This window comes from Chinchilla lanigera, unplaced genomic scaffold (genome assembly GCF_000276665.1).
Source record: "Chinchilla lanigera isolate Chin_1 unplaced genomic scaffold, ChiLan1.0 scaffold00087, whole genome shotgun sequence".
Classification (NCBI taxonomy): Eukaryota; Metazoa; Chordata; class Mammalia; order Rodentia; family Chinchillidae; genus Chinchilla; species Chinchilla lanigera.
In genome coordinates, this window is record NW_004955488.1 from 3931129 (window position 1) to 3955360 (window position 24232).

At 37.8% G+C, this 24232-nt stretch overlaps 1 protein-coding gene across 3 annotated transcripts in view; it reads left to right on the forward strand.

Moving 5' to 3' along the window:
* Adgrb3 (adhesion G protein-coupled receptor B3) overlaps positions 1 to 24232 on the forward strand; it is a 705185-nt gene that overhangs the window by 127270 nt on the left and 553683 nt on the right. Inside the window, exon 1 of one of the 3 annotated variants that reach the window (XM_005404465.2) lies at positions 21618 to 21738. The exons of the other annotated variants lie outside the window; for them this stretch is intronic. The gene's annotated coding sequence lies outside the window, so the exon portion shown is untranslated. Of the gene's footprint in view, positions 1 to 21617; positions 21739 to 24232 lie in introns of those variants that run through there. 3 annotated transcript variants of the gene reach the window in all.

Below are 24232 nucleotides of genomic sequence, written 5' to 3' on the forward strand. Positions count from 1 at the left end.
CGCCTTCCTAAAGTGGTCCTTATCATCAACAATAACAACCATAATAACAATAGCAGTTGTCGGAATCATTTCCTTTAGGAATTCGATGAGCATTGATTTCATCAATTAATTTATTTAGTATCCTTGAGCTAATTATGGTTGTTTATTGCTTCTGTCTCTTCAGTAAGGACCTTTGGTAAAAGGGATAGAAATGTGTAATTTTATATGAAAAATATTCCACATTTTTAAATGTTTGTTCCATATTATTTCATAAAATTTTAGCCCCAGCATTTTTTGCTATCAAGATATCTACTTGATTATTGCTGCTGTAATGGACTGTTGCTGAGTTCAGCTGCTGGCCTTACATCCAGCTGCTTTCTTAGCTGTCTTAGCTATGAGTTCTGAGGATTTTAAGTTCTTTAGGGTCACATGAAGATTACAGAAGGCTGTTTTCTTTTTAAAAAGTGTTAATTTTTACTCTGCTTTATAATTTTTCTATCTTTTTAATATTTATTACATTTCTGCCTTATCTGCCTATGGTACAATGTTAATGTTGACTAGCAGAGCTAATAACAGATACTTATGCATTGGCTCTTACGGAATGCTTGGAATCTTCCACCAAATAGAGGTGATGTTTGTTTTAGGTTTTTCTCTTTTTTTTGAAAAAGTGAATTTTTTAATGAGTGAAGGAACTTATTTTCTGTTTCTGCTTTTTATAATTTTAGTCATATATAGGCACTGAATTTCAGTAAATGTCTGTTGTTATTGATTATATTGTTTGTCCATTCTGTGATGAACTTACAGTGGTGGATTTCCTAAATTTGTACCTTTACTGAAAAATCTTTCCTTTTTATTTTTTTTTTGCGGTACTGGGGATTGAACTCACGACCTTGCGCTTGCTAGACAGGCGCTACGCCACTGAGCTATATCCCCAGCCCCGAAAAATCTTTTCTTGTTTATTATTATTGAAACAAATGAAGCAGAAAGTATATTAATTATGCTCCATAGTTCATAGTGAGTTATCATTATTGATCCCTGCCAGTTTTGTGTCTTTTTGTTATTGACAGGCTCATCGTCTTTCCTAGAATGCCTAAGATAAAAGTTATGGTAATGTCATCATATTTGGGGTTATTTGGTCTGCTATTCTACAGTATGAATCAGTATATATAAAATAAGGAATGTTTATTCCATGAAATTATGAAAAATTATTTCGTAAAATCTCTGGACAGGATATTACTTTCTGGTTTGACATTTTGGGTAATTTATCTGTTTCTAAGTATTTTCATACTTCTGGGTTTCATTTAGGTTTTCATATTTCTTGCTTTATTTTCATAATAACTCACGTACTTTAAAATGATAAATTTACATGTGGTTGAATGTATTTTATTTTTTGTATTAGGTATGGTTGTATTTAATTTTTCTCAGCCTTGTCTAAGTTTCTTTTTATTTCATTATTAGCTTGATTATTGTGTTTGACAAATTAAACTGTGCATTCTTATCATGTCCATGATGTTTTGGAATATATATCCACTGTGGAAATGACTAAATCTTATTAAGCAACATATGCATTACGTCACCTTCTTACCATTTTTGTAGTGAGAGCACTTTAACATACACTCCAGTAACATTTTTCCAGATACAGTATATGGTTATTAATTGTAATTACAACACTGGAACTAGATCTTTTGAACACTTCTTTTTTTCTAACCGAAACTCTCTTTTCTATGACTAACGTTGCGGAGCACTCCCACTCCCAACCACCTTATCCCCTTATTTAGTAACTGCATTTGATATTACAGTTTTATGAAAGCTTTTTAAAATTAGCATATTAGTGGAGTCATGTTATGGGTCTTTTTGTTCCTGCTGTCTACTTAACATAATTTCTTATTTCACAGGTTCATTCATTTTGTCATGAATGTCACTGTTTTTCTTTTAATGGCTGAATAGTATTCCATGGTGTATATGTACCACATTTTCTATAATCATTCATCCATGATGGACACTTACATAGATTTAATAGCTCAGGTATGCATCAATGAACACAAGAATGCTGGTTTTATTTTCTTTTGAATAGATCCAGTAATTGCATTGCTGGAATATACAGTGATTTATTCCATGGAATAATGATAGTATATTATTCCACAGTTTCTCTCTCTTTTTGGGGGGTACTGGGAATTGAACTGTAGACCTTGCGCTTGCCAGGCAGGTTCTTGTGCCACTGAGCTATATTCCCAGCCCTTTCTTTCCTTGTTCATGGTGCCGGGGCCTTAAGAACTGAGTTATGTCCTCAGATTTTCCCTTCCTTTATTTTTTTATTTTACTTTATTTTTTATTTTGAGACAGTATCTTGCTAAGTTGCCCAGGCTGGGCCCAAACCCACAATCTTTCTGCCTTAGCCTCCCAGAGTGCTAGGATTATAGACATGTGCCACCACCCATAACTAGGTAGCTCTATTTTTAATTTTTAAAGGAAGCTCCATTCTGGCACACTGTTTTCCGTAATGGTTTTGCCAATTTATATTCCTTTGAGCAGTGCCTATGGGCTGCTTTCCTCAGTATCCTCACCAACCCTTGTTCTTTAATAGCCACCCTAACTGGTAAAAGTCATCAGTCATTATGCGCTTAATTTTCCATTTCCCTGATGATGAGTGACCTTGGACCTTTTTGACACACTTGTTCTTTTGTATATCCTCTCTTAAGAAATGTCTGTTTACATCCTTAGCTCATTTTTTAATTGGCTTGTTTTCTTGCTACTCAGTTGCTACAGTTTCTTTTCTATATTAGCTATTAACTCCTTATCCCATGTATAGTTTATAAATATTTTCTCTCATTCTTACGGTGTTTTGTTTGCTTAGTTGATTTTACTTTTTCCCTGAAGAAGCTTTTTAATTTTCTGTACTTCCTTTTCTCCATTTTGGCTTTTGTAGCTTGGGCTTTTGATGTCATAGGAAATTAATTTTGTCCACCATCACAATTGTGTTTTTACTGTTACTTTCAATCTTATTTATTATTTCTCTTAACTGTGTTTCTCCTATGTTTCTTGTGTTTTTCACTTTTAGCTTACTCTCCTGGAAGCTCAGATTAGTAATTTTTAAATTTTTCATGTGTCCTGTTAATGTTTTGACTAAACATTCCCTGAGCAATATTACGCTCATTGCTTCATACATAATATTTTAATGTTTAAAAGAAGCATACCCACATTGACTGCTGTCTTACACAGGTAATGACGATTTCATATAATAGGTCAATGTCACAAAGTAAATGGTTTAGGGCCACTAGACCTTATAGGCAATTTGTAATTTAATAGACAAAATGACACTGTTTACTTTAAAATGATTGCTACCTTCTCACACAAGGCTACATTAAATATAATATTATATTTACTTGATTTATGTTTTCTTGGTTGCTTTAACACAGTTTCACTTAAAGGTTACTGTTAACACGCATGCTAAATAATGCCACTTAGTTGACATTTTAAAAAACATATTTGCTTCTGGTCTCACCTCTTTGACAATCATTTCTACAATCAGTAGAAAATTAAGTTCTGAGAAGGTTTAAATTTTTTTTACATTAGAAAAACTGTAGATATCTATCAGGTAAGGACATATTTCTAAAGTTTTTCTCCTCGTACTATTGGTGGAGGTTGTTGAGAATTTATTACAGAGAAAATGTCCAAAATTTTCAATGAGTTCTTTTTGAAATTAACTTGAGCTAAAATAAAAGCATGAAAAAAAATAGCATTTCCATACAGTCTTTCATTACTTGGAATTACTCTGCCTGTTTTCATTTTCATCTGCTAACCACTGTCTTATTATCCTAATAGGATGAGAAAAAGAAATTTGCATACTTTGTTTTCTGGTGTTTTATGCACAAACCTTAGTAATTGGATTCTGAGAATCCGTTCTCATTTTTCTCCCCAGGCCTTTATTGGTTCTTTGGCCAGGGAGATAGGCGCTTTAGAAGGATCGCATAAAGAGGACAACAGTACCGTCTGACAAGTGGTTGCCTAAATCCCCAGTGTTGTAATTTTGGCAGTGCACATCTCCATCTTCACTTACAAGGCGGCCAAAATGCAGACCCTGGCCTCCGCACTTGGTGCAGTATCTGTTCCTCTTTTCCTCTCAGTACTTGTAACCTAACATGCACCAAAGACACAAAAGCAACTAAAACTTTTGATAGAAAAGTTAGGAGACATTTCTGTTTTCCATACAAATGCACTTACTAACCCATACCCAATCTGGAAGAAATAATTAATTATTAAAATATTTAATTGCATACAAAATTAATGATTAATTTTCTGTTTATCCAGAAAATTTACTACTCAAGTGGGCCAACAGTTATTTTCAAGCAAGCATTATTTCAGTCTCTTGGACATACTTCCATTGTGCTCTAAAAGTAAGAGTTTATCCTCAGTTTTGAGGATATAATTTAACATTATTGCTCAGATCTCATTTTATTAAAACTAGAGGAGTTATTAAATATCATATCCATTGTCAGCAACTGATTCATAATGAATAAGAGGAAATTAAGGTCCAGGAAACTAAGATTTTAGCTGGGCTAATGTGGGTACCCATGTTTTATGATGTCTAAGAATCAGCACGAAGTAGCAGCTTCCTGAGGAGGACTGAATTTCTCTAGGAGTCAGAAACACCTGGCTTTACATCCTTGATCTTTTTTTTTTATAACTTTGGAGAGTCACTCATTCATTATACAAATATGTATGTGAGTTATTTATTAGGCACTAAAAAGTCATTCACTCTCTCTAATCTGCTGCTTAGCATTGCTATCAATTTAGAAATGTGCTGTGGGCACAGCGGCTGGCACATTTCTGGACAGATAGCATAGGCAATTTTTTTATACTCATTAGGTGGGAATGTGAAGTAAGGGTGCTTACATTTTGATGGAAGAAAGAGTGTAGACAATAGCAGATCATAGTGAATCATTTTGTTATGTAATTGAAGCTTTTGCTCTATAAACTTTCACTTTGAACATGGCATATTTGCGTTTCCATATGTCACACATTTTGGTTACTACAAAAACAAAATGATTGAATGCAGAAATGATTTTGCACTAGGGTTCTCCAGAACAGATTCAATACAAAAAGTTCATTTGATTATGCATGGAGTTTATTAGATCTAAGGGACTTATTGGATGAGAAGCAGAGGAATCACAAAGACCATCTTCCAGAGCAGAGATGCAAGAATCCAAAATAGCGGTCTGTACACAAGGGAGCCAGAGAGTGCAGTAGTAGTTGAAGGTCAAAAGTCCGGAGGCTCACTGCTGTCACCATGAGAGGCCAAAGAATCTGTGCTGGAAAACTGAAGGCACTCAAGACTAGCATCCAGAGGCAATAGTGAAGACTTTGGGTTTTCCCAAGTAAAGGGAACACTTTCCTTTTGTCTGCTGTCCGAGCTACAAACCTGTTGGTTGATGCCACCCACAGCTGGGGCGTCTTTCTTGTTCAGTTTGCTGGTCACCCAGAGACCCTGCCAGAATTGCTAGGCATTTCTTAGTCAAGTTGTCATATCATAATTAACAATCACAGCTTTTGTTTTACCTTCTGCCTTAACTGATTGATAAGTGAACAGCTATAAAATAAAATACCCTAAATGAGTACATAATTCAACTCAATTTCCCGAATTCACTGAACATAAATAATGTGTCAGAGAACCTGGTATATACCATAAGGAGAGTGCATAAGATGTGAAGTTATGCTCATATGAAGTTAAATTTGTTGGAAGAGATTTAAATGTACACAGATGTTTATATTCTAAGGCCTACTATGATAATCACCACATTCATTCACTCCTGTTTCAATAGCTTTTAAGTTCTACTCTGAGTCACAAATGCATTGTTGTAAGTACTAAGGTTACAATAGTCAGAGGAACTAAGTCTTTGTGCTCCCTGAGCTTGCATTCTAACAAAAAGACTCAAGTTATAAACAAGTACATAAGCAAGTGAATCAGTATGTAATTCCAAGCGCCATGAATAAAAGTACAGAAGCAGAAGGTGGTACAGACTGGCGTGAGTTGGGAGTTGTAGGTTAGACCTGGCTGGCAAGGAGAAGGCGAGGTGGTACCATCAAAAAATACATAGAATTTGAGGGGAAGAAATTGTTTTCGAGGCACAGTTGTAATGGATCACATGGAATTTTGAGTACTTGATAAGAAGTAGTCTCTGGGGAAGCGGGAGACATTAGCAGCTCTGTTTATTACTTGCATATATTTTTAAGCGGAGAACTACTGTGAGGAACGTTGTATTTTAAGAATGGATTTGCTCCCTCCGCCAACACCAGATACATCAGTTAGAAGGCAAGAACAATACCCTAGTTAAGTGAGTAATGGAATGGTACTGGGGAAGCGGATGTGCAGCCTCGTGGAAGCCAAGCTGAAAAACTTAATGAGGGTGTAAGGGAGGTAAATAAAGCTGAAGGAGGCAAGGACCAGAGTTCCTTCTGACATTTGGAACTGGGACAGTGATGGGATGGTGGAGCCACTTAGGGATGTACACAGGTGGATGAGTGTCTTTCTGGCCCTGGTACAGTTGATTTCAAATTGGACTTCTGAGGTATGTGTAAGGTTCTTTGTGTGAGATATTCAGGAGTCTCATAGCCGTTGGTTGGAAATTCAGGATACAGATTTGGAAGTGAGAAAGTTCATTTTTAAAAAGGGATGTCTGGGACACATGAATTTAAAAAAAAATTGTCTATAATGAATTATCATTACCAGAATCCTTTCTGAGGTATTTATTATTCTTCCAGTCATTTCAGTAGAAAAAGTCAAGATCTTTGATGCAGAACAAAAGTAAAGCATCTTAGCAGTATCAGCATAAACATTCCTATCCAAGTTACTAACGGAAACAGGTATCTGTGTAAATGTTTTTATGTCACTAAAACATCAACAAAAATATGTTTTGGAAGTATTATCCATCTTGGTTTTTACTCACCAGCACTGTGCATTTAATATTACTACATTTCTCATTTAACAGAGAAAGAAGTTGAGAGGAATTCTAAGCAATTTTGCAGATGTTCAATTTGTACGTGATAGAGCTAGTCGCAAGTTTAGCTTCTCTCACTAGTGTTCTCAGAATATGTGAAGAGTCCTTTATCTACCCTGTGCTATGCTCAGAGAATTAATATTTTCCTATACAGCCCTAATTATAAGTGACTTGGGAGACATCAGTGAAACTGATCCCACCGTAAAGTACTCCTGAGTTCATAACGCTTGTTAGTGCGTAGTGATTTATGGTCATCCCTTCTTTCCATCAGTGGTCATTCATTGCACATCTCCTGTGTTGGGTGCTATACTTACCCTAGAGATTTGTAAATCAATGAGAATTTAATCCTTTCTCCATTTGCCTGGAGTTCAGTGAAAGAGATAGCAAGAGGGGCAGTTGGAAAGAATATTGAAGAAGTTCTGTCACTGGAAGTTCATGGCCTTCTAATAACATGCAGTTTAGACTGAGAGGACCAGGGGAGGCTTTCCATGGGAAATGATGTCTAAGATAAGACAGGAAGCAGGAGCTGAGAACAAGGCAGTTTCCTTAAGGAGACAACTAGCCTGAAGACTTACATATGATCTACGGGGGGGCAGTTAAGCTGAAGGCAGGGTGCAGGGTTGTGGAAGCAGAGGTGAAGTAGGAGGTATGGACATGTAAACCAGAAGAGTAAAATGAGAAAGATTATGAAGGGCTTTTATACGTAAATGACATATAAAATGAAAAATTATGTGTACTTTACTGTCTTTAAGGAAGACAGAGATATGGTTCAGATTTCTGTGTGAAAATGTCTTTTCAAGACTACAAAAGAGTATGTAAAATTGTGTCAACTTTGGTATTCTTGAAGAGAGGAGGCTTTTCTGTGATTTCTTATATTATGATCTGTTAAGTCTTTGGTCCTAAGAAAGGAACAAAATTAGTGTAAAGAGCAGGAAAAGATCATATTACTTAGTTCTAATAAGCATTGTTGTACAGTCTAGTAGCTTTTTATCTTCTACTTGGCCTCTTTGTCTTTTTTTAGGGAATATGAAATTACTCCAGTTTTCCCTGGACTTTCTTAATAGTGGTCTCCTCAGAATTGCTCCAAGTATATATGAATTTAACTAGAACAACTCCAAAATGAAGCTAGTTTAATTTCTACTCCATTTTTACCGGTATAATTATATACATTTTCAGATAGCTTTAATCAAAGGAGAAAACTTTTGAGCATTGGACCTGTGGTGACATATGACCTTTCAAAATTTATTACTATTCTGCAGAAAAAAAAATGATACTCCGTTCACAAGAAGTTTAATGCTTCAGTGAATTCCTTTGTAAGAATCATGTTTGAAAATGTAAAATACAATAGGCGGTCTAAGAATTCGCCCTAGTTGGTCTCTATATTATGTCATGAAACATTAATTTTCATGCAAATGAAATTTAAAACAGTAACATTTTTATCAAAAAGTAGTTTTATAACAGAAATAAGCATCTCAAGGGTTGGAGAACAGTGTTCAGATTCAACAAATATATGTCAGCCACCAAGCAGAATCGTGCCTGTAAATATGCTTCCTGTGGGGTTGGGGAGGAAGAGTTCTAGAAGAGAAAATTTTCTTCTGGCAAGGGATGTTTCAGAAAATAAGTTGGAAGGGATGGAGGGAGGTCTGGGGAATTCTGAAAGGCCCTAGGCGGTCGCCTGTGAAGTGGGGATAAGAACCTTTCTTGTGAGGATTAAAGGAGATAAGCTCCATAAAACCCTTACTTCATGTCTCTCACAAGCTACTTGTTTAAAAAAAAAAAAAAAATAAAGTGTTGGTTTTCTTGCCTCTGCCCACTTCCTCCTCTCCTGTCTACTCTCCCTGGCTATGAGGAGCTGGTTGCAGGGCTCAGGATGCCTGAGGACCCCAGCCTGGCCTTAAATACCGGAGAGCGCCACCTGTAGTCCAGGGAGCAGTACCGCATTCTCTGCGAGCATCCGTGGTCATGTGGGCTGCAGGTGCCAGCAGGTCCCTGGAGAAGGCCATGGGGAGCAAGAGATAGACAGCAGCATATTCCCAGGAGGAAAAAGTAAGGTGAACACAGCCAGTCAGTTTCTTACGGGGGTCCTCTTGCCTGTTTTCGGTGTCCAAGATTAAATGAGTTGATATTTATAAAGCACTCACTGATTAGCATGGAGGAGAAACTCTTTAAGTGTCTTAAAATGTTCTGTCACCTTTCAGATTCCAAAAACAGCAGGTAAGACTAGCAAGAATCTGCTTTGTGTCTTACATCTCCTTTTACATGCTCTGTTCACAAACTTCTCTGCCTTCTGTCTATCAGCTATAACCCAGCCATGAGAAGCTACCTTTCTTCTCTTTCTCCATTCATTTTGAATCCAGACAGCCTGGCTGCCAAACGAAACTATCCATCTCATTTCTTCTCATACGATACATATCCGTCTGACTTGTGGTAAGCCATCTTATTCATGCAGTATTAATTAAGTGCTAAGCCTCATTTTGTTGCCATTAGCCAAACCACAAATAAGGATTGGTGAGGTCAGTGTAGAACTGTGCTGTGTCACTGAAGCGTTCCTCATCGAGGTGTGACACTCAGGAGCTGCAGGTTGAGTTGTGAACCAGACACCAATCCTCTGTCCCTGAGGACCTTCATCTTGTGCTGCTTCCCCTAGTTTCCTGGCCATTTTCCTGCTTACTAACGCATGAATTTTAAGTGAATCTAAAAAACAAGAAGGTAACTCACCACTTCTCTTCCAAGTCAAAAACTCTAATAAGAGCCTTCAGTGCAAAAAACAGTAGTAAACAAAAATTGCTTGAAAATGCAAGGCAGTGATTTATTTCTTAACCCCTGCCATAGCCAGCTGCGGAGGGGTTACATATCCCGATCACTAAAGGCAAGATGTACTTGCACTTTCTCAGACTGGCTGAAGATGAACGCCAGCCTGAAGTCCAGGGCATGGGTACAGAATGACCTCCACGGCTTCCTTTTAGTTTTTGATTCCATAATTTGAGTGCATAATTTTATATGCATTTATTCAGAAGTATGTGTACTCAGACTACTTTCTGCTAAATGCAGACTCCCACTCTTAAACCCCTGTGTGAGAAGCCTGTCAACTGACATTTGCAGTTTTAGGATGGCACAGTGTGGGAGAGAGAACTGCCAATCATTTCTGCCAACACCACTCTCAGGGGGGCGCTGAAAGGAGCTAGCTGTGTCCAATTAAATGAAGCAATTATGAATAGTGGAAAGTAAATAAATCTAAGAAAAATGATATTGCAGATTATAGAGGGTGCTCACAATGAGTGTCTACAGTCTGTGAGTCACCTTTATATTTAACACAACTGCCTTTTTTTTGAAGATTTTTATATGAAACAGAAATGCTTTTCATAACTGTTCAGAATCCACCTTAATGGCAAAATTAAAAAGCTCTCTACAGATCTTTAATTAGGTCAAATTTCTACATGGCCTTTGGGTTAGGAAAAATACATAATATATTGTACTGTGACCCATTTAACTGCTTGACTATGGAAAATGTGGCAAAACTACCTAGCCCGGCTTTTCTTTTCTTGCTAAGGTTGAATGTATGATATGTGAAGTCTGCATTTGGGCTGTGTTGCAATCCAACTGATATAAAATGTCACCTTTAACAAGCTGCATCTTTATGCCTTCCCTGTACAGAGGATTTTCTGCTGTGGCCTGTGTATGTTTATCTCTGAAAGCTGGGTAGAGCATTATCACCACTGCCAGTGAACATTGTGTTAAATGAATTGAACTTAGTTCCCTTATACTGCGATGCAAAGAGCAAATATCTTCAGCATCAATATGCTGATTGCGTAGAAAAATATGCCTAATTGAAAGTTCTGGAAAGGGTATAGGAAAATAATTTTACCATATTCTTGTTCTACATGACTGTATCATTTGGCCATGTGAGATAAATATATATCAGAGAGTAAAAGTGCAAATTCATATTACCTGCTAGTGATAACCACAGTGATTAAGGAGAAAAAGCACAGACCCAAGGGTAACATGTTTGTGGACGGGGAAATTGATGGTGAATAACTAAAAAAGAACACTCTGTTCTTTCATACTGGAAAATTGTTAATGGGACCAAAGGGAATAGAGGGCAATCCATTGATCTCTTTGGGAGTTCAGAAATCCACTGAAGGTAAACTGATCTGCTATGGTACATCTGTGGAATGTATTTCCAGCCAGCCCTCAGAGGTGTTTAAAGCGGACTTCCAACTGAGAAGAGATGAAGGTCCAGCGAATTCATGCATGGGCACGGACACAGAATCCACTTCAAAAATAGAGAATTGAAAGCTAATGCCAAACTTGGCTTCAGAAAAGTCCGAGCCATACCGAAAAACACTCTATTCCTAAGCAAGGGAAGTGAAGCCATCCTAATCTATAAAGCTGGTCTATCGTTAAAACGAAGGCACAGCCTGTTCATGCCAGTGCGGTGATAAGTTTCACTGGAAGAAAGACTGCCTGTGGTGAGTACACCCACTCTGCTCTATGCAACTGGCCTTTTAGCCGGTCACGGACATCACCCCAGGCATCCTGAAGTAGATGCTATTTCATTAGCATCACTTACTGCCAGCAAATGACATGGTCTTGAAGCAAAGCCAAGGTCCTGGCATGAGCGATGTGTCTGAGATTCTGGAGTGGATTTCTTCAAGGAGTGGGTGAGAGTGATCGAGTCAGCAGCTTGGCTCAGGCTACAGTGAGGGACAGAGGGAATAGCTTCATAGGTCCCCTGTCGTTGGACAAAACTAGATTTTTAGAATCCTGCTAGCACAGTACCTCCCAGTTTATTCATGCTCTTGCAGGTATTGTCCAACTCTGCCAGCCGTGCATTGTCATGCCCACTTTCCAAATGAAAAAATTGAGGCGATTTTTAACTACAAAGCAGAAATATATTTAGAATAACAAACATGTGCTTAGTGACTATGACCACAAGCTTGAACACATTGTACTGTTTGTGTATTTGTTTTCAACTCTTCCAATGTCATGTGGCAAATGCTTAGGTTAGTCATTGAAATTTTTTTAATTTAGCTCGATCCAGTTGTTGGCTTTTTTTCTATGCACAACACTTGTGATGATTTTGTACAAAGCACTTAGGTTTTACTTTCCTGTTGAACCCATCTACATCTCCCCCACCCCATTTTCCCATTTCACTACGTACCAGAGTTCTGCACTGCTCTGGCTAAAAGCTTCCCTCCCCTCCCCCACCCATCCCATCCTGATGTGGGACTGCCATCTGGTGGAACATAGAAGTCACTTCTGGCTTGGTCCTCATCAAAATAGTATCAGTGATTTTTTTCAGTCTGGTTTCCAATGGATGGGTGTAGCAAATGGGAGCCCTGTTTCTGGTCTCCAGTGGGAATGAACAGGCCAGGAAGAACAGAGACACGGTAACGAGTAGAGCAGCTGGCAGCGCTGGGAGCTGCTGTGATTGCGACGGGTGGGGAATCACCCAGAACAGATCACACACTTGTTAGCTGTGATTTAAATGTGTTTACATACACTGTGTACTATGTGTGTGATATATAAGTAATACGGGTATCAAGGGATCCCTGGAGAGCTTTAGAATGCACCTCTATGTCCCAACACTCTCTCATCCTCAGAGATTCTGTCACCATTGTTAACTACTTACAGTGATAAACCATGAATTCTGCTGGAGAAAAATTAGCATTAATCAGGTGTTTTTGAGCAGTATGTCTGCTTCTGGCATCCTAGCTTTTAGGGACAAGGGAACTTTTCATGTGCCAAACTGCGTCACATTCAACTAAGTTAATCACAGACATCAAACATAAGGTGCTATTAATTTGAATATAAGGCACAGAGAGATTATGGACTTTCTCCGGATCACACATTATGTATGCTAGAGAGAGACAGAGACAGAGATAGAGACAGAGACAGAGAGACTACTGAGTTCTCACATCCTCTACTTATTTGATCTGTGCTTACGTCATGGGAGTAACTTTTTGGAAGCAGATCAAGCCCCAGCAAGGAATGCTAAAGATCAGTTTTCCTAAAAAGTATGTTTTGCTTTGGAAATGTTGCCCTTTATGTTAAAGCTTTCCATTTTATCATAGAACAAAGTGCATGTTTCTTTTTCATCTGGAGCAAAATGAAAATGGTCACTTAAATTACTGCAAAGCCTGTATTTACTGTTACAGCTGGGGCTGAGTCATCAATTTGAGTAAGTGTAGGAATATCCTGACTCATGGTGGACCCCATTCCAATGTGAGCTTAAAGTCCATGTTGAAAATGCTGCATAATGAAGAAAATAATTGTGCTATCTGTCTGCAGGTTTTCCTCTTTATCTTTTATTTAGGGGCATGAACAGAGTCTCACATCTCTCTCACAGACCCACAGTATGTTTGTTATTTCGAACACTGCGCTGCAGAGGATTTGGTCGCCGGAGTCATGGGTGTTCATGGGAGATGACTAAACCTTAAGGGAAAAGAGAGTTCAGTTACTTGAAAGTCATACCGACATGGTAAAAGATCAGAAGAGAAGAAAATAGGAGGTTAAGTTGTAGCTCAGTGGTAGAGTGCTTGCTTAGCATATAGAAGGTCCTGGATTCCGTCCACTGCAGAGACAGAGTCTGAGAGAGACAAAGACAAATGGTACATGAAGTCGGGAGGAACATGTGACAGTGTGACAACACACTCAGTGCATCATGTTTGACCATGGTTGTAGCGTGATTTAAAAAACAGTGCAATAATGTCTACACCATGTAGCAGAGTAAGAACTCTCTTATCAATTTCCTGTTGGACAGTCTGTGCAAGGCTGTGGTTTTGCACATCAACTTTTTAATTTTTTCTGATGCACTGAACACAGATTTCTTCAAACTTTTTATTTTAAAATAGTTTCAGATTCACCAGGAGATATAAAAATAGTATAGAGTTCCTGTGTATCTTCCCCTTGGCTTTCCCCAATGGTAACATTTTACATAACTAGAAGTCATTATCGAAACAAGGAAATTCACATTAGGATGCTACGATTAACTACCCATCTTATTTAGATTTCAGTTAGGCGTTAGTTAACCTGTCTTGATAATCATCTTGATTAATTATTTTATTGTGTTTCACGTAGCTGTTTTAACTTGAAATTTTTCTTGAAATTTGTATTACTTAAGCAAATCTTTGCTCTCAACTTTTTAAGTTTTCCCTTTATTTCTGTTTGTGTTATTCTCAAATAAGTGAATAATATAGCCTACATTTGCATGAAAGCTTGTGCAGTTGAACCTGCCTGCCCTTCTACAAAATTTCAATTTGTAACAAATTCTAGGGTGAGTGTCTAAGAAATGGCTCCTTGTCTTGAGTGAAGTCAAAATTTTCACTCCTTCTATTTGTGTCTTCTGACTAACATTTCTTCTAGAATTTCTGCTAGCCAACCTCAGTTAGTTCCTAAGGTTTGTGCTCTTCTTTTGTATCTAACATGTAAATTATAGGGCTGGTGTTGAAGACGTCAGTTAACTAGAGCATCCCTACTCCATATCTGTGAAACATCACTGCTCACAGTTGTATTTGAGTAACAGTTTAGAGTTTCAGAACACTTTCATGTACAGAATTTTCTGTGGCTTTGCCCAGAAACCCTGTGCCATATGTGGAATAATATACCTAAGTTTTGGTATACCTAATAATATACCAATAGCAAAAGCCACATTCATCCATTGAAGTAACTGTTTTGAGTCAGGAAGACAGAATTGTGTTAGATAAATAAGCAGAGAAAATTTAATAGAATTTTATATGCTGATTAGCATTAAAGAGCTACAAGAACTGGCAGGGGAGAATGAGGCAAACAGAAGCTGCACGACCCAGAGCTGTGGGGAGGTGAACAGGAGACAGATTTGGGGGTGGCTGAATCTCAGCAATCACGGGCGCTTCAGCCACCAGCGCCACCCACTGGCCAAACCTCACTGCAAGCCTAAAGGCAAAGGAGCCCCAGATGGTTTCTATGCATTGGCTCCCTCCAAAGGATGCAAGCAGAAAGAGGGAAACATGAGGAACGGCTCTGAGAGCAAATGTGCCAATAACATCAGGCCAGGCGTGCTCATTTTTATAGATACAACATGCTGCAGGGGACAAAAGCTAGAGATGAAATGGATGTTATCTCTCCTGTGAAGATATTTAATTTTTAAAGGGGCACCATCATGTAAACAACAGCCACTGGCATTGTTTGAGCTGTTAATGTTTATATTCATTACAAGCCAGCATTTATAGAGTATTACTTATTCACTAGGAATCAAAAGAAATGATTTAGATATAATTTCTCATTTGATCTTTTGAGATGTTCACTGTCCCTATTTTACAGATGATAAAATTGATGTTTTAGGAAGTCTTGTGTATTTCCCAGGGTTACAGGCTGGATCACCAAGATCCCAGCGTAGACCATCTGTCCCTACAACCCGTACTCCTCATGCTCCCTGGTCTTGTATAATAAAGTGTTCAGAGTTTTAGGTTACTTCTATATCCTGGTTATAGTGCGGTGAGACTAGAGAGGAGACAGTATGTTCAAACGGAATCTGAAATAAGAGTGACATTTTCTCCAAGTGACCAAAAAAGGCAAGATCAGGCAGAGGAGGGCAGCACTTTCAGCGCTGTGAATTGTGTTCTGGCAACTTGGTGTGCTTGACTACCAGGTCATTCAGAGTGTGGTGTGGGAGGTGCTCTTGGGAAGGGAATGATCGGGGGATGATCGGAAGCTACAGTATACTTAGGAGAGAACTCACGCTGTGGAAAATGGAAAGCTGGTGATGACGGGTGCTATGGAGAGCTTGGGGTAGTGTTGCTTTAGAAATAGCACTATTATGGCTATTATGACATGTTTGCCAAGCACTTTTCATGATTTAGAGAACAGGGTGGATATCGGAAGGATACCCTGAAATATACTGAGTTGGGATTAGATGAAGTAGTGTAGCAGAAGTACTCCCAGCTCTATCTGATCTCACACCACTCTTTCTTCACTTCCTTCTGATATTCTTGACAAAGGGTGGGAGATATTTCACAGTAGACATCTGTATAAACGTTTGTTTGATGTCCTTCATTAAAACAATGCTATCTGGATAAATGTAGCTACATAATTGTATGTGCTGTTAGGTTTTATCATAAAATTTTCACATTTGATCTCCAAATAACCCTGAGTTTAATAACATAATTTTTTTCACTGTATTTTACAAATGAGAAAAATGAGCACATTTTAGGAAAAAATAAAATTTCATAACAAAATGAGAAGAGAATAACAATAGTTAATACACTATCATTTTGATCTGAGTATCATTTTGATCAAATATATTTCATTCATATATTTATGTCAGGTACTTATTTAATGAAATTGAACATAGGTATAATAGCCTTTTAAGATTTTCTACATAATGTGTAGAAAATCTTATATTTATATTTACATACAAATTTATTATTTTCCAGGAATAGACTTACTACTGGATTTTTAACTGGCAGTTATCTAGATCTCAGAATACTACCTGTGAAGTACATAAATTTCTTCAGTAAATAAAAAGCTATTTAATATTTTTATATGATCTTAAACTTAGCTTCACCAAAGTGCGTTAGAGGAAGAAATACATTTTTTATCTGCTTACTAACAAGTACAAAATTATCTTCTTGGCTCCTTTGATTTTATTTTCTTGTAGACACTCAAGTTTTACCTCCTTTATGCTACAGTAGAGATAGCTTTGAATCAGTAAAGCACAAAGCAGTTTTGATGTTAAAGTAGTACATTTCTTATTTTCCTTTTAGTCACAGTTTAATAGTGTCATTTTATTTATTTGATCATAAAATTCTCTAGATCACAGGCACATATTTTGACTAAAAGTTCAGATGAATGGAGAAGAGCAAAAACTTTAATTACAGGTAATAACTACATTAGGAAGAGTTGAAAAAAATGACTGTCATAAACCTTCATAACCACTCCCTGTAGCCAAATGGTTTTTTGGTATTAATGAGGTTATATAATATTTTTTATCTGTTTCTAATAAAAAACATATCCTTAAGTGTCAACCTACATTTTATCCCCTAAATTTCTTTAGCGATAATCTTCCTATCACTGTTCTGTAGGGCTTTGGCCAGAAGAAAAGGTAAAAATTGCCATTACTATGATTCTAATTGGAATATTCATTCATGTCGTTCCACACTTGCACCCGGGTAAACATGAAGAATGAATTGTGATTTCATAGGTGAAGATTAGAAAATGATGCTTCCTACCTATATCTTGCAATCTGGCAACTACTTTGAAGATACAATATACAATATAATAACCATTGTTAATTTCCTATCATCTAGTTTTGAAATTCTGTATAGTTTTCATTGTTTTTATTCTCTCTTTAAAATAAAAAAGTGATGCTTCCAAGAAAAGTAAATGCATGTGTGTTTATATACAATATAAACACCAAATACAAGTATGATAGCTATATGCAGAATAGAAACACTAGTTGAATATGTATAATTGTTTTTATAATTTAAATGGAAAGTGCCTAGGAAAATTTACTTTCCTACTGGGAAAATCTTAGTGGAAGGTGATACATAGATTCTCTGATTTGGAATAACTCAGGTTCATGTCTGACTATGCACTTTTTAATGACTTGGTAACTTTAAATGAAATTCTGCCTCATTTTCCATTTATATAAAAATGTGATCGCATCTTCATAGTCTAAAATAACTTTCTTAAAGACAAATTAAAATATTACTAAGGAGAGATTTTGATGAGCAAGTGGAAGGTATTATTCTAATTACATATTTGAAATTATGTTTATATCAGTAATTTAGAAATTGGTTAATCCTGGTTAATCCAGTAATTTAGAAATTGGGGGGCTGGGGATTTAGCTCAGCGGCAAAGCGCTTGCCTGGCAAGCGCAAGGTCGTGAGTTCGGTTCCCGGTACTGGAGAAAAACCAAAAAAAACAAAAACAAAAAAAACAAAAAAAAAGAAATTGGTTAATTGGAGCCTTTTGGCCAAGTGGCTTAGATCTAAAATATACCCCAAAGTCTCCTGTGTTCAGAGGTGCGGCTGTTGGAAGGTGATTGGATCATGTGGACATTATTGTCATCAGTGGGATTAATCACTTGATAAGTGCATAGCTGGATGTGCTGTTAGGAGCACCTTATTGGAAAGCTGAGTGACTTAAGGGGTGGCCTGGAAGGTTGTATGCTTATCACTGGCTCCTGCTCTTTCACTGCTTCTTGTTTATTATAGATTAAGTATTGTCCTCTGCCATGCTCTTTCACTGTGCTGTTTCTACCTGGGAGGCAGTCAACCATGAATGTGAAACCATGGACCAAAATATACCTCTTCTTCTCAAACTGCAGGTGTTGGATATTTTGTCCCATGAACAGGAAAGTGACTAATACAGAAAACTGGTAATAAGAGTGGGGGTAAGGCTGTAACTGTGTCTGATCATGAAGTTGGGAACCTTTTAGAACTGGTTTACAGGAGGAATTTGAAACGATTTGGAGATATGGGCTAGAGAAAGCCTAAAATACCATAAACAGAACTTTATGGGGAGTTCTGATTGAAGTTCAAAAGAGCAAAATGTTGAGAGGGATGAGGATGGAAAAGGAGAGGCTCATGAAGTTTCAGATGGGAGCAAGGACTTTATTGGAAACTGTACTGGAACCGTGGATGTACGTTCTGGCAAATAACACATTTTTGATATGACTGAACTTAAAGATGGTGAACTGCTGGGCATGGCAGTGCACACCTGTAATGCCAGCAGTCTGGGAGATGAGGCAAGAGGATTACAAATTCAAGCCCAGGATTAATTATCCAGTACTGTGCAAAAATATGGTAGACTAATTCAGAGTGTGGAATGAACACTACTGGCTTCTTTCACCCAAATTTATGATGAGAATCAGAACCAAAAATTAAAGTAGAGCCAAAAGATCTTAAAAAAAATTGTGCAGCTTAGCCAGAAAGGAAGTGCCTCTAAAGTTGAGGCTAAGGAGGATAGTGCTGCCAAAAAATTGATGCCATTGAAGAGAAGCCAAGTACTGTATTTTGCATCAGAACAATTTTAAAATTACGATTTTTGAGGGGATCTCGAATTGGCCAGATCCCATCTATCACTAAAGGGTGTAAACCAAGTAACCAGTTAATTACCTTTAAAAGACTTTGCTTTGGGAAGAAAGCCCGAGGGCACTTGGCTTACTCTAGGCTTCCTAGGGAAGTGTACACTCCCACCCCCAGTTCAACCATCCAGGCGCTCAGAGGCCCCTGAAGCCTTGGTTCAAGGGGGCCCATCTACTGCCCTAACTGGCAGTAGACCTTGTCATCATATACATGGTGCTGGCTTTACAGACATACAGAATTCAAGAGTTGTGGGGTTATGTCACTAGTAGACTTTAAAGGAAGAAATTCTGCCTCATTTTATATATATGTAAAAATGTAATGACATTTTCATAATCTAAAATAGTTGTCTTGAACATAATTACTGTTTCAAACACTTTGATGACCAAGTTAACAGTACTATTCAAATTACATATTTGAATTTTTTTTTGAAACTGGGTAAATTAGAAGTTAGTAACTTGTGGCAATATAGAGCATTTTGCTCAAGTCAAGGATATTGTAAAAATGTTGTAGAAGAAATGTGTTATGATTTGGAAAACCTGAAAAGACAATTTTTAGGAATGAAATCAAAGCCCTGGATCTAAAAATATCAATAAGGTGGAAAAAGTGGTCAACCAAGGCAGTATTAGTACAACCTATAGGTTATCCAGAGAAATAATCTTTATTAAGAAATAATGTGGTAAAACACTGAGCATTACTTTCCCCTTCTTGCCAATTCTTTGTCCTGAAATCCTGACTAGAAAGGCTGTCATCAGTGGTGTTACAGCACTCATTCCAACACACTGTTTCGCTAAAAAATTTATAAAGAGAAAGCAATTTGTAAGGATGATGGACTAGTTCTTCAAAATGATGACTCGGTGTAGTATATTTTTGTGAGGACATCTGTGTCCTCACTGAGAAGCTGGCATGATGGGAAGCTCAGAGTAGGAGAGATCCTTTCTAGTGCATCTGAGACTCACATGCTGCCGTCTTGTATCACTACCTAGAATTATTTCCAGGTTCTTCTCGCTGCTCTCAAGTAGGCACCTTCTCCCTTGCTGATGTCATCCTGAATTCCCAGTAAAGTCTGCTTTTCATCCTCTGGGTTCTAAAGAAGTGCCAGTGGCCCTGTGGTTGTGAAGCTCTTGCCTCTCTATGGAAATTCCTTCCTCTTGGTGTTCCATGCTTTTCTGAAAGCTCCATTTACTCTGCACCATCAATATTTCCTCTTCCTGTCAGGAGGCCTAGCATTTTAAACTCCTTTTGGAAAAGACAGTGGTTTTAACATTTATAGTCTAAACTGTAGCTACATTCTAGTTGGGGAACAACAGAGGTACTCCAAGAGTGCTTATTTGTCAACTGCAGACAACTCTGCATTCCCCCCCCCCACATTTAGCTTGGAGCAATCCTTGCTCTCTGTGCTATTTTATGCTTCATGTCTTTTGAGAGAGCTAAGTTAGATTATGATATTTTCTGTACAAAGATAGAAGACCAGGAGTGGTGGAAACTGGGAAGCCGAACTAGAAATAAAAGGTCCCACCATACAGTCCATCATAAGGCATCCTGTTTGCTCTCATGTTGGGCTATGCCTGCCATCCTATCCCAGCTATAGGCCTTTCTCCCAGTCGCTCCCTCCGTTTAGATCCAGGGACTTGCAACTTCTGATTCCCTGTTTTAAATTTTTAATACGTACAGAAGTGCTACAAGAATACTCTTTTATATTCCTCAGTGCAGTACTAAGTGTCCAGAGTGTTGTATTCAGACATCTGACCAGAAGTCTGAGCTTGCCCCATGGGCAGGGTGTCATGCTCACATGATCCAGAGATACTGCATCGGGACCACTGGCCAACTGTAATTATTTTCCTCCAGGAAACACTTGCCTGAGTTGGTTGTTTTTATTTTTCCCTCATTTCTCATCATCAAGCACTCAGAATTATTTCTGGTAAATCTTTTCTATTTTGTTTTAATGTTAAAAGGCTACAATGATTGGTTTTCTAATTCATTTGGGGCCTGAATAAACCCAGAGTAAGACCTTGGGCTATGATTGTACTGAGCGGAGGGAGGCAGCACCCGTGCACAGGAAACAGTTCCTCTGGACTTTCATTGGTCTTGGGGTTACACTGCTGCCTTTCTTTCACTCTTGTGGGTCCATTTCTGGCTTTTCATCCTTAAAATTTCCTTCTTCTTATTATAATAATTTACCAACCAATAGGCCACATATTTTGTCTGTAGGCTCAGAGTTTCACCAAGTCATAAACGTGTCTTGGACATGTATCTGTGTCTTGGGCAAAATACATAAAACCCACAATTTAAATGAGGAGTCATATATTATGGCTCTGGCTTTAGCCCACGGCCAATTGACTCCAAGGCAGGAGAAGCATGGCAGTGGAAAGCTCTTTAACCTGTGGCGGTCACGACTCAGAGACAAAAAGGGAGGACCCTAGAAAAGAGAGAATACGCATCCAGGTCATGTCACTGGCCTCTTCTTACTGGACCACTTCCTGATGACAGCACAGTTACTTGTGACTTCATCCGTTGGAGAATGCACTGAAGAGTGTAGACCTCTATGACCTATCCACGTTCTAAGAGCCCAGGCTCAGAGCACATAAGCCCTGTGGGGGCATCCCAGATCTGAGCCATAGCAACCAGTGCACGTCTCTTGTACCCCTCCGTGAACCCTGCGGTGCTGAGGATTGAACCTAAAGCCTTGTCCGTACTAGGTAAGAGTTCTATCCCTGATCTACAACTACAGCCTCAGTGGTTTCTATTCTTGTGTGTGTAGGTGTGTCTGTTAAATATGTTCCTTCCCTTTATAGATTATCTCTTTAATTGTCAAGTCTAGTATAAATTGTGTTTTTATCTCTGTGTATGCATTTGTTTCATGCCATTCATAATTTTCTTTCAGGTTACAGTCCATATTTAAAATTTTTGATTGGCTACAATTACCACCTCACTTACAGGTTAGCTTATGGTAGTTACAATGTAAATTGAGGCAACCCATCATATTTTAAATCTAGCATCTATATACAAACACATTTTGGGTTATTTACTGGTCTTAGGTCTATAACTAAATAAGCTTTTCCACTGCTGCTATCTCAAGATGCACATAAAGCTGTCTTATTAGAACTTGTAAGTGTTAAAAAATCATCTGTGTAGTTTGGGGCTGGTACAGGAGAATCAGTAATCCAGCTCATATATTTTCTTTATGCTCTCTACAGTGTTACCAGATCAACATTGGGGCTTGTAGATGGATAAATTGGTTATTCACTTGACAAATTTTATGTATCCTTTAAAAGTTGGCTGTGATTCAAAGCTAGAGCCAGTATGTATCTGTGTGTGTTTGTGTTTGTGTATATATGTCAGAATATGATCCCTTAGGGGACCATAAGGGGAAAGTCATGTGATGTTAACCTGTGTTTATATTTTTGAGTACATGTATAAACAAACAAAAATATATGTATTTTGTACAGAAACTATACTAACAGACTAATATAGCCCATACTAATCACTAAACACAGAGCAATAAAATGTAAAAATTATTAGAGCTATGGAATCTGTTTCAAGTGCAAAACAGTTCATTATTGTCTTCTGCAGAATGAGATGCAATGGGAGGAAGAAAGTTAAGCTGTGGAAATAGCCGCAGCATATTGAGCTCATACTGTATACCACTTCCTATGTGTATCTGTTTCATATTCCCAACAACCCTATAAAGTATTATAATTATTCCCACTTTCTATATCAGTGAGGCTTGAAGAAATCAAGCAGTTTGCCAAAGATACAGCAAATACCACGTCTACAACCTAGCAGTACATTTTAACATCTTTATCCTTTTGTAGTTCAGAAAAAATTAGAGCTACAGTGAAGAAGCATATGCCTATTAGAAATACAGTTGGTATGTGACTAAATCAAGGACTGGATATTAATCCTTTCTGAGAGGTTGATACACGGAAAGGATCACAGAGGCATTGGTGTTATATCACTGAAATCTAGGTTGTATGTAGCTGGGAACAAGTAATGAGACTTCTAAGTACAGCTGCCCTGGTAATGAAAGAAATCCACGTTCCCTGAGCTGTGGGGTGTGTTGAGTGATCCTAGCTGTAGCTGACTTTTCATGTATGTATCCCTGGAAACTAATCACTAAAGCCACAGATCTGCTGCTCTGTTACCAGTCTGTGGCAGTTGACAATAAGGCAGATTAAAAGCTACAATTAAGGCTATCTTTGATAAAGTATAAGTGAAATGGTCCCACAAGAAAACTATCTGAGAATAAAAACCAAGACAAATGAAATAGATTCCTTCTGAATAAATGTTAGCTAGATATTTAAGAAACTAACAGTTGTTATGAGAAAAACAACTATTATTAATTACTTCTCCAAATAATCAAATTCAAGGATACAGTGATAAAAATGCAAGTATTAAGTGCTGCTAGCTAGCTAGAGGTCAAATCAATGTTTTTCCTCAAATCAAAACATCAGGATTTTTCTTCAGTCTAGTTTTAATTTCTAAAGGCTGAATATTTATGTTGAGTCCAAAAGCTAAAATTGTTAGAAGTCCTTGAAAAAAGGTTAAGCCAAGTAAGAAGTAAACAGACAGTGTCCTCAGTGAACTTCAAGGTGTCCATGAACATTTTCCATTAAATGCAGATTTTTTTTTTCCCCCCTCCGGTACCGGGAACCGAACTCACGACCTTGTGCTTGCCAGGCAGGCGCTTTGCCGCTGAGCTAAATCCCCAGCCCCTAAATGCAGATTTTTTGAGGAGAAAGTTTGTACCTTTCATTAGATTTTCAGTGGAGTCCAAACACTATTTTCATATATTGATATATTTTTCCTTTTCTTTTTCTTTTCCTTGAAAACCCTGTCAGTATTCTGGCCTGCCTTGCAGACTTCATACCTCCCTTGTATTATTTTCTTTACAGAAAGTCATTTTAAACTCCTAGAATTTTTTTTTTTTCTGGTACCGGGAATCGAACTCATGACCTTGTGCTTGCCAGGCAGGAGCTGTGCCACTGAGCTAAATCCCCAGCCCCTAAACTACTAGAATTTAGTTTCCAGAATCACGAACATATTCTGTTTTTTCTTTTTCTTGTCTTTTCCTGGCAAGAAAAATGATAAATCCTGGGATGAATTCCACTTGGCCATGATGTATAATCTTCTTGATTTGCTGCATTCTATTTACTAGTATTTTCTTGAGAATTTTTGCATCTATGTTCATTA